Source organism: Herpailurus yagouaroundi, unplaced genomic scaffold (genome assembly GCF_014898765.1).
Source record: "Herpailurus yagouaroundi ecotype Mexico unplaced genomic scaffold, PumYag 67040, whole genome shotgun sequence".
Taxonomy (NCBI): Eukaryota; Metazoa; Chordata; class Mammalia; order Carnivora; family Felidae; genus Herpailurus; species Herpailurus yagouaroundi.
The window spans coordinates 303085-315709 of record NW_024419896.1 but is presented as its reverse complement, the minus strand read 5'-3'; positions in this window follow the sequence as shown (position 1 = coordinate 315709).

Genomic DNA, 12625 nt, shown 5'->3' with positions numbered 1-12625 from the left:
AGGAAGAGTTAACGAGTTTCCCCAACAAACTAAAAAGTAAAAGAAGTTCATTACCACTAAATTGGCCTCTCCAGAAAGATTAAAGAGACTTCTTAAAGTGGAAAAAAAAAAGGTCATAATTATAAATGAGAAAATTATGAAAAAAATTATGAGTAAAATCAAATATACATTAAAGGTAGTAGAGCAATTACTTATAAAGTTATTTTGAAGGTTAAAAGGCAAAAGTAGTAAAATAAGTTATATCTAAAAAATGAGTTAATGGGACCCACAAAATTTTAAAAAATGTAAAATAAGATAAGATACATATAAAACATGTAAGGGGAAGTAAAAATGAAATTCTTTTAGAGTATGTTTGAACTTAAATGACCATCGACTTAATATATACTGCTATATACATAGGAGGCTATTAGTATATACTGCTATATACATAGGACATTATATATGAACTTCATGGTAATCAAAAATCAAAACATATAATAAATACACAAAAAACAAACAGAAAGAAAGCCAACCATAACACTGATGAAATTCTCACTTACAAGGAAAAACAACAAGAGAAATAGAAAGGAAGAGAGAAGATCTACAAAATTAAAACAACAAAATGGCAAATGTACATACTTATCAATAATTACATTATGTACATGGTATTAATGCTGCATTCAAAACAGAGAGGGTAACTGAATAAATTATATATATATATATATATATATATAATATTTAATGCTTACAAGAAAATCACCTAAAGACACATAAACACTAAAAGTGAAAGGTGAAAAAAAGATATTCCATGAAAATGGAAGCAGAGAAAAGGAAGATTAGCAATTCTTACATCAAACAAAATAGACTTAAAAACAAAGACTGTAACAAGAGACAAAGAAGAACATTATATAATGATAAGAAATCAATCCAGCAAGAGTATATAACAACTGTAAATATCTATAAACCTACATTGGAGCACCTAAATACATAAAGCAAATATTAACAGACAGAGAGGGAGAAATTGACAATAATGCAATAACAGTAGGAGACTTTAACACTCACTTACATCAATGGATTCAACATCTAGGCAGAAAATCAATAAGGAAACAGTGTCTTTGAACAACACACCAGACCAAATGAAATTGTACATGTGGACTTATATACATTCCATCCAAAAACAACAGAATCCACAATATTTTCAAGTGCACATAAAACATTCTTGAAGATAAATCACATATTAGGCCACAAAACAAGTTTCAAAAAATTAAGAATACTATATTTGTATCAACATCTTTTCTGACCACATGGTAGAAAACTAGAAATCAGTTACAAGAAAAAAAATAAAACTGAAAAGCACTAACAGGTACAGGCTAAACAAGATGCTACTACATGAAAAATTGCCAAATAAATAAATAAATAAATAAGAAAACACAACACTCTAAAATCTTTGGAAAACAATGAAAGTAATTCTAAGAGTGAAGTATATAGCAATATAGGCTTACCTCAAGAAATAAACACACAAAAAATCTCAACTAAATCATAAAACTATACACCTGTGGGAACTAGGGGACTAATAAACAAAGCCCTTAAGGTGAGTAGAAGGAAGAAAATAATGAGGATCAGAGCAGAAACAAATTGGAGACTAAAACAAACAAATAAACAATAGAAAGATCAATAAAACCAAGAGCAAGTTCTTTGAAAAGATAAACAAATTGATAAACGTTTAGCCTGACTTATCAAGAACAAAAGACAAAGTATCCAAATATAATCAGAAATGAAAGAAAAATCAGAAATAAATTAATTGACACCACAGAAACACAAAGAATTCTAAAAGACTACTATGAAAATTTGTATGCCAACAAATTGGACAACCTTGAAGAAATGAATAGATTCCTAGAAACATGAAATCTTCCAAAATTAAGTAAGGAAGAAATAGAAAAACAGAAAATCGGAATGGATTGATTACTAGTAACAAAATTGAATCAGTAAAAAACTGTTAACAAACAAAAGTTTAAGATGAGAGGGATTTACTGGTGAATTTACCAATTATTTCTTCTTCTCCTTCTCCTCCTTCTCTTCCTCCTCCTCCCCCTCCTCCTATTCTTTCCTTCTTCTTCTTCTTCTTCTTCTTCTTCTTCTTCTTCTTCTTCCTCTTTTTTTTTTTGGTTATTGTTATTAGAGAGACAGAGAACATGCAAGCAGGAGAGAGAGACAGAGGGAGAGAGAGAGGATATTAAGCAAGCTCCATGCTCAGTGTGGAGCTCACTGTGGGGCTCAATACCATGATTCTGGATCATGACCTAAGCTAAAACCAACAGTCAGACACTCAACTGACTAAGCCACCCAGGCGCCCTTACCAAATATTTAAAGAGTTTATACCTATTTACTAAAACTAATACTTCAAAAAGATGGAAGAGAAGGGAAAGCTTCCAAATATATAAGGCCAGCATCACTCTGACACCAAAACCAGAAAAACACACTGAGAGAAGGAAAGAAAGAAAGAAAGAAAGAAAGAAAGAAAGAAAGAAGAAAGAAAGAAAGAAAGAAAGAAAGAAAGAAAGAAAGAAAGAAAGAAAGAAGAAAGAAATTAATTACAGGCCAAAATCCCTAATGAACATAGATGAAAAAAAAACCTAAGTGAAATAATTGAACAATACATTAAAAAGATTCACTAGGGCACCTGGGTGGCTCAGGTGTCAGACTCTTGATTTAGGCTTAGGACATAATCTCATAGTTCGTGGGATCGAGCCCCACATCAGGCTCTGCACTGGCAGCATGAAGCCTACTTGGGATTCTCTCTCTCCCTCCTCTCTGCCTCTCTATTGCTCACACACACATGTTCTCTCTCTCAAAATAAATAAATAAATAAATAAATAAATAAATAAATATGTATAAAACAAAGAACTTAAAAAATAATTCACCATGATCATGGAGGATTTATTCTGGGGATGCAAAAAATGGTTCAATATCCACAAATTTATCCACGCAATACAAAACATTAGCATAATGAAGGATAACAACTCTATATAATTTCAAAAGATGTAGAAAAAGCATTTGACAAAATTCAGCAGCCATTCATGAAAAAAACTTTCAACAAAGTGAGTTTAGAGGAAATATGCCTCAACATAATAAAGGCCATACATGACAAAACCACAGCTAACACTCAATTGTGAAAAACTGAGAACTTTTAGAGCTTTTACCCTAAGATCAGGAACAAGAGAACAATGTCCACTCTCATAAATTTTATTCAGCATAGTACTGGACGTCCTGCCCAAAGGAACCAGACAAGAAAAAGAAATAAAAGACATCTAAATTGGTAAGGAAGAAGTTAGATTGTCACTATTTGTATATGGACATGGTACTATATATAGAAAAACTCAACCAAAAATAGATTAGAACAAAAGAATTCAGTAAGTTACAAGATTCAAAATTAATAAACATAAATATGTTGTGTTTCTGTCCACTAATAACAAAGTAGCAGTAAAAGAAATTAAGAAAACATCATTTACAATTACATCAAAATGAATAAAATACATAGAAACAAACTTAAAGAGGTGAAAGACCTATACTCTGAAAACTATAAAACATTGATAAAAGAAATGGAGGACAACACAAACTAATGGAAAATTATTCCATACTCATAAAATGGCAGAATTAATATTGTTAAGATGTTCATACTACTCAAAAAAACCTACAGATTCAAAGTATCAATGGTATTTTTCACAGACCTAGAACAAATACTAAAATTTTTATGGAACTACAAAAGCCAAATTTTGTATGGAACCCAAAAGGCCAAAGCATTCTTGAGAAAGAATAGCAAAGCTAGACATATCACAATCTCAGTTTTCAATATATGCTGCAAAGATATAATAATCAAAACATACACAAAATAGAAACACAGATAAACAGAACAGAAGATTAGAGAGCCCAGAAATAAACTTGCAACTATATGGTTACTTAATCTGTAACAAAGAAGTCAAGAATATGTAATGGTGAAAAGATCATTTCTTTAAAAAGCAGTGCTATGAAAACTGAACAACTACATGTAAAAGAATTAACTGGACCATTGTTTTATGTCATTCACAAGAATAAACTCAAAATGGATTAAAGACTTAAATATCAGACTTGAAACCATAAAACTCCTAGAAGAAAATAGACAGTAATCTCTTTGATATTAGCTTTAGCAACATTTTTCTAGATATGTCTCTTCAAGCAAGGGAAATGAAAGCAAAAATGAACTGTTTTCACAGGAAAATAAACCATCAACAAAACAAAAAGTCAACCTACTTAATGGGAGAACATACTTATAAATAATATATTTGATAAGGGGGTTAATATATAAAGAATTCATACAATTCAACACCAGAAAAAATGCAAATAATCTAATTAAAATGGGTAGAGGACCTGAAAAATATTTTCCAAAAACATACGGATCACCAAAAGATACATGAAAATATGCTCAACATCACCAATCACCAGGGAAAGCAAATCAAAACACCATTAGATCTCACCTTACACCAATCAGAGTGGCTAGTATCAAAAAGAAAAAACAGGGGGTGCCTGGGTGGCTCAGTCGGTTAAATGTCTGACTTCGGCTCAGGTCATGATCTCACAGTTTGTGAGTTCGGTCCCTGTGTCTGGCTACGTGCTTACAGCTTGCTCAGAGCCTAGAACCTGCTTCAGATTCTGTCTCCCTTTCTCTCTGCCCCTCCCCTGCTCACACTCTGTCTCTGTCTCTCTCAAAAACAAACATGAAAAAGATTTAAAAAAGAAAAATAAAAAAAAGAAAAATAATACCAAGTATTGGCAAGAATGTGGAGAAAAAGGAACCCTGGTGTACTGTTGGTAGAAATTTAAATTGGTACAGCGACTCTAGAAAACATTATGAAGATTCCTCAATATTTGAAAATACAAATACCATATGATACAGTAATTCCATTACATGGTATTTACCCCAAAAAGAATGAAAACTCTAATTCAAAATGATATATGTACCCCTATGTTTATTGTAGAATTATGTATAATAGCTATGATATGTAAGCAACCCAATTGTTTATTGACAGATGAATGGATAAAGCAGATATATATATATATATATATATATATGCATATATATGAATATTACAAGCATAAAAAATAAAAAAAAATTATATTTACATCTTGCCATTTGTGACAACATGGATGTACCTAAAGAGTATTATGCTAAAAGACATGTCAGAGAAACACAAATGCCATATAATTTTACTAATATATGGAATCTAAGTAAACAAAACCATTGAACAAACAAATATAGCAGAAACAGAACCATAAAGACAGAAAACAAAGTGGTGCTTGCCAGAGGGTAAATGGATGAGGGAACGGGCCAAATGGATACGTGGAGTGGGAGGTATAGGCTTCCAATTCACGTGAAAGTAATGTAACATTTTGTGTCAACTCTACTTAAATAAATATGTAAATAAATAAATAAATTTAAACCCATAAGAATATTTTTAAAAAAAAGTGGAGATCTTCCACTTCCTGATTTTAAAAACCTTTTTCAAAGCTGCAGTAATTAAAATTGTGTGGTACTGGCATAAATTCAGACATATATACCTAAGGAACCATACACAGAGCTTAGAAATCCCTCAAGTATCTGTGATCAAATGATCTTCACCATGGGTGCCAAGATCACTAAATTGAAAAAGACAGTCTCTTCAACATATAATATTGGGAAAAGTGAGTATCTATAATCAAAAAATGAATTTAGACTCATATTCTACTACACAAAATTAACATGGAATAAAAACCTAAGCTTAGAGCTTAAAACTATAAAACACCTACAAGAAAACATTAGGGAGTCCTAGGTGGGGGCCAACATGGTGTAGAAGTAGGGGGAATCTGTACTTCCCACGTCTTTCAAACAAAGAAGTGTAGAAGCCAAAGGACTTTGAACACCAGACCCTGGGAGGAAAAGAGACTGAATCTACCAGGAAGAAAATGGGAAAGCTGGAAAAAGGTAGCTAACTGAGAACTGGGGGAGATAAAGGCCATGTGGACACGGAGGGGAGGGACCCCCTTCTGCAGAGAGAGACAAAGGGAAGAGAAACAGCAGCTAGGGAAGTGTAGCACCGTATCTGTACAGGAGAAAGACCTCTGACTGAGACTGAGAGGGATCCGATCTCTAACTGCGGGGTTTCTTCAGACTGGAAATGGCTCCCTGTTCTCGCACCTGGGGAGGAGGGGAGCCAGGCCTAGGTGCGATGGTAGGTCAGAGGCTCAGTCCACAGCTGGAGAACCTCCCTGGAGGGCCACACAATAGTACAGAACCTGCCTGTGTCCACCACTCCCGGGTGCAGTGGCTGTGCCTAGGGCTCAGTCTGCAGGAGGATAAGGCCACCATCTCTCTGGAGTGCTGTGGGAAAAGACAAAGGCTGCCTGCGTCCACCACCCGTAGGGATCCCGGCTAGGGCACTGGCTCTGTCCACAGTAGGAGAAGACGGTCCTCCCTAAAGTGCTGCTGCAAAGACAAAGCCAGCCAGGACCAGGTATTGAGCTCCACAGAAAGATGCTTCCCCAGTGCCAGAGCACAGGGAGCAGGACTTTGAATCCTAGCCAAGCCCAGGGTCAAGGGAGCTGGCAGAGTGAGAAGGACTGTCCCATCTGCTCCCATGGCACAGTGAGGATGACTCAAACTGAGTCCACTGGTCCACCTCCATGGATAAGAGACTGAGGGATCACCATTCCCCACCCCCACCACCACCAAGGCAGGGCCTCAGGGATCACTCCCTGGGCCCATAGTGGAGGTGGGTTCGGATTACGCCAAACCATGTGCCTTGCACTGGGTAACTGCATGTCCATCTGAGCTGCACAGACCCTGAGGACAGCTACTACCTGCAAGCAATGCAGCATTGCTTGGATAACTCTAGGTCAATTCTGGATATATAGATATATTCTCCCCCCACCCTATTTCTCCTTCTTATATCTTCCCTCCCAGAGGCTAGTTACTCTGGTTATTGGTCTGTCTAAACAGACATATTTAATCCATTTTCTTGATACATATTCCATACCTCCTGCTTTATACTCCTTGCTCTCTCTATGTAATAATCAAGTCACATGGTTTCTCTGTCTGGGTAACTTTACCTTCCTTTCATTTTCTCCACCCCCTTCTTTCTTTTCCTTTCTCTCCGGATTAAGACTTTTAGTCTCTCTGCCTAATCAATGTTTATTTTTTTTCTCCACCCCTGCCCCTGATCCTGTCATTTCTCTCTTTATATGTTCTCTTGCATCAGCAACGCCTCCCCCCTCTTCTTTACTTGTAGTAGGTGTTTTTGGGTTTTTCGTTTTTAGTCTTTAGGTTTTTCTTTTTGTTTATTTGTTTGTTTGTGTGATTTCTTTTTGTGTTTGCATATTTTTGTCTCCCGTTTATCTATCTGTTTCCCTTTACAGGGCTACTCCAAGGAACAAATCAAAGCACATCTGGTAGAGGGTGCAAAATATTAATACGAGTAGGGTAATAAAATAACTGAAGTCAAAACAACAGAGAGCAAGTAACAATCCCTGAAAAAAACACCTCCTGAAGGGCCAGGCCCTGGACAGTTTATGACCCTACTTTAATATAGCAGTGCTCACAAGAGCAGAGCGTACACCAAGCTTTTAAAACACATAAAGGACAGAAAACTAGCCAAAATGACAAAATGGAAGAATTCTCCTCAAAAGAAATTCCAGGAAGTAGCAACAGCTAACAAATTGATCAAAACTGATTTAAGCAATATAATGGCACAAGATTTTAGAATAATAGTCATAAAGTTAATCACTGGGATTGAAAAAAACATAGAAGACAGCAGAGAATCTATTGCTACAGAGATCAAGGGATTAAAAATAGTTATGAGGAGAAACAATGCCATAAATGAAGTACAAAATGAAATTGAGGTGGCTAAGCACAGATTGAAGTGGCAGAAGAGAGGATAGGTGAATTAGAAGATAAAATTATGGAAAAAGAGGAAGCTGAGAAAAAGAGAGATAAAAAAAACCAGGAGTATGAGGGGAGAATTAGAGAACTAAGAGATGCAATAAAACAGAGCAATATCCGTATCATAGGAATTCCAGAAGAAGAGAGCCAGAAAGGGGCAGAAGGTGTACTTGAACAAATCATAGCTGAGAACTTCCCCAATCTGGGGAAACCAGGCATTGAAATCCAAGAGGCAAAGAGAACTCCCTTCAAACATAACTTGAATCAATCTTCTGCTTGACATATCATAGTGAAACTGGCAAAATACAAAGATAAAGAGAATTCTGAAAGCATCTAGGGATAAATGGGCAGTAATATAAAAAGGTAGACACATAAGGGCAGTAGCAGACCTATGTACTGAAACTTGACAGGACAGAAAGGAATGGCAGGAAATCTTCAATGTGATGAACAGAAAAAATATGCAGCAAAGAATCCTTTATCCAGCAAGTCTGTCATTCAGAATATAAAAAGAGATAAAGGTTTTCCCAAACAAACAAACACTGAAGGAATTTATCACCACTAAACCAGCCCTACAAGAGATCCTAAGGGGGACTCTATGAGTGAAATGTTGCAAGCACCACAAACTACCAGAGGCACCACTACAAGCATTAAACCTACACACATCACAATGACTCTAAACCCATATCTTTTCAAAATAACACTGAATGTAAATGGACTAAATGCTCCAACTAAAAGACATAGGGTATCAGAATGGGTAAAAAAAAAAAAAAAACAAAACCCATGTATTTGCTGTCTACAAAAGACTCATTTTAGACCTGAGGACACCTTCAGATTGAAAGTGAGGGGATGGAGAACTATCTATCATGCTACTGGAAGTCAAAAGAAAGCTGAAGTGGCCATACTTATATCAGACAAACTAGACTTTAAAGTCTGTAACAAGAGATGAAGAAAGGCATTATATAATAATTTACAGAGTCTATCCATCAGGAAGAGCTAAGATTTATGAATATTTATGCACTGAATTCAGAAGAACCCAAATACATAAAATAATTAATCACAAACATAAGCAACCTTATTGATAAGAATGTGATAATTGCAGGGGACTTTAATACTCCACTTACCACAACAGACAGATCATCTAGACACAGGATCAAAAAAGAAACAATAGCCCTGAATGACACATTGGACCAGATAGACTTGACAGATATATTTAGAACTCTGCATCCCAAAGCAACAGAATATACTTTCTTCTTGAGTGCACATGGGATATTCTCCAAGATAGATCACATACTGGTCACAAAACAACCCTTCATAAGTATACAAGAATTGAGATCATACCATGCACACTTTCAGACCACAATGCAATGAAACTTGAAATCAACCACAGGAAAAAGTCTGGAAAACCTCCAAAAGCATGGAGATTAAAGAACACCCAACTAAAGAATGAATGGGTCAACCATGGAATTAGAGAAGAAATTTAAAAATGTATGGAAACAAATTAAAATGAAAATACAACAATCCAAAAGCTTTGGGATGCAGCGAAGGCACCCTGAGAGGAAAATACATTGCAATCCAGGCCTATCTCAAGAAACAAGAAAAATCCCAAATACAAAATCTAACAGCACACCTAAAGGAAATAGAAAGAGAACAGCAAAGACACCCCAAACCCAGCAGAAGAATAGAAATAATAAAGATCAGAGCAGAACTAAACAATATAGAAAATAAAAAACAGTAGTACAGATAAATGAAACCAAGAGTTGTTTTTTTGAAAAAATATACATAATTGATAAACCTCTAGCCAGGCTTCTCAAAAAGGGAAGGGAGAGGGCCCAAATAGATAAAATCATGAATGAAAATGGAATTATTACAACCAAGCCGTCAGAAATACAAGAAATTATCAGCGAATACTATGAAAAATTTTATGCGAACAAACTGGACAACCTGGAAGAAATGGATAAATTCCTAAGCACCCACACACTTCCAAAACTCAAACAGGAAGAAATAGAAAGCTTGAACAGATCCATAACCAGTAAAGAAATAGAATCAGTTATCAAAAATCTCCCAACAAATAAGACTCCAGGACCAGATGGCTCCCTGGGGAATTCTGCAAGACATTTAAAGCAGAGATAATACCTATTCTTCACAAGCTGTTCCAAAAAATAGAAAGGGAAGGAAAACTTCCAGACTCATTCTATAAAGCAAGAGTTCCATTGATTCCTAAACCAAAGAGAGACCCAGCAAAAAAGAGAACTACAGGCCAGTATCCCTGATGAATATGGATACAAAAATTTTCAACAAGATACTAGCAAATCGAATTCAACAGTACATAAAAAGAATTGTTCACCATGATCAAGTGGAATTCATTCCTAGGCTGCAGGGCTGGTTCAATATTCGCAAATCAATCAATGTGATACATCACATTAATAAAAGAAAAGATAAGAACCATATGATCCTGTCAATTGATGCAGAAAAAGCATTTGACAAAATTCTGCATCATTTCTTAATAAAAACCCTTGAGAAAGTCGGGATAGAAGGAACATACTTAAACATCATAAAAGTCATTTGTGAAAAGCCCACAGCTAATATCATCCTCAATGAGGAGAAACTAGGAGCTTTCTCCTGAGATCGGGAACAAGACATGGATGACCACTCTCACTACTGTTGTTTCACATAATGTTGGAAGTGCTAGCATCAACAATCAGACAACAAAAGGAAATCAAAGGCATCAAAGTTGGCAAAGATGAAGTCAGACTTTCACTTTTTGCAGATGACATGATATTATACATGGAAAATCTGATAGACTCCACCAAAAGTCTGCTATGACTGATACATGAATTCAGCAAAGTCGCAGGCTACAGAATCAAAGTACAGAAATCAGTTGAATTCTTATATACTAATAATGAAGCAACAGAAACACAAATAAAGAAACTGATCCAATTCACTATTGCACCAAGAATCATAAAATACCTAGGAATAAACCTAACCAAAGATGTAAAAGATCTGTGTGCTGAAAACTATAGAAAGGTTATGAAGGAAATTGAAGAAGATACAAAGAAATGGAAAAGCATTCCATGCTCATGGATTGGAAGAATAAATATTGTTAAAGGGTCGATACTACCCAAAGCAATCTACACATTCAATGCAATCCCAATCAAAATTTGACCAGCATTCTTCTCAAAGCTAGAACAAGCAATCCTAAAATTTGTATGTATATTGGTTTTTGTTGCAAAGCAATATGAGTGAAAAAATGTTCAGGCATAAACATTACATTAGGATAAATTTTGGTGACAAATTTAGTATAGAAATTCAAGTTAAAAAAAGAATTATTTCCAATAGATAAATAAGATTTTTGCATTAATTTTTTAAATGGAAAATGGTAGATATCAAATAGGTATGGCATTTTTATTTGGTTGCATCCATTTTAAAAAAAGCAATGTAAACTTCTCATTTAAAAATTTCAGTATTGAGAGGAGAGGGAAGATGGCGGCGTAGGAGGACGCTGGGCTCACCGCGCGTCCTGCTGATCACTTAGATTCCACCTACACCTGCCTAAATAACCCAGAAAACCACCAGAGGATTAGCAGAACGGAGTCGCCGGAGCCAAGCGCAGAAGAGAGGCCCACGGAAGAGGGTAGGAAGGGCGGCGAGGCGGTGCGCACTCCACGGACCGGCGGAGGGAGCCGGGGCGGAGGAGCGGCTCGCCGGCCAAGGAGAGACCCCCGAGTCTGGCTTGCAAAAAGCGGAGGGGCCTGACGGACTGTGTTCCGACAGCAAGCGCGACTTAGCGGCTGGGAGGTCATAAGTGAACAGCTCTGCTCAGAAAGCGGGAAGGCTGGAGGACAAAGGGAAGGAAAGCTGCTGAGCCCCCGGACCACAGAGCTCAATTTGGCGGGGAACAAAGGCACTCGCCAGCGTCATCTCCCCCGCCCATCCCCTAGCCAAAATCGCAAAGAGAACCAGTTCCTGCCAGGGAACTTGCTCGCTCCGCGCAAACACCCAACTCTGCGCTTCTGCGGAGCCAAACCTCCTGCAGCGGATCTGACTCCCTGCTGCTGCCACAGGGCCCCTCCTGAAGTGGATCACCTAAGGAGAATCAAGCTAAGCCTGCTCCTCCTGCCCCTGTGCACCTTGCCTACCCACCCCAGCTAAGACGCCAGATCCCCAGCATCACAAGCCTGGCAGTGTGCAAGTAGCCCAGACAGGCCACCCCACCCCACAGTGAATCCCGCCCCTAGGAGAGGGGAAGAGAAGGCACACACCATTCTGACTGTGGACACAGCGGTGGGCTGGGGGCAGACATCAGGTCTGACTGCGGCTCCGCCCACCAACTCCAGTTATACACCACAGCACAGGGGAAGTGCCCTGCAGGTCCTCACCACGCCAGGGACTATCCAAAATGACCAAGCGGAAGAATTCCCCTCAGAAGAATCTCCAGGAAATAACAACAGCTAATGAGCTGATCAAAAAGGATTTAAATAATATAACAGAAAGTGAATTTAGAACAATAGTCATAAAATTAATCGCTGGGCTTGAAAACAGTATAGCCGACAGCAGAGAATCTCTTGCTACAGAGATCAAGGGACTAAGGAACAGTCACGAGGAGCTGAAAAACGCTTTAAATGAAATGCATAACAAAATAGAAACCACCACAGCTCGGATTGAAGAGGCAGAGGAGAGAATAGGTGAACTAGAAGATAA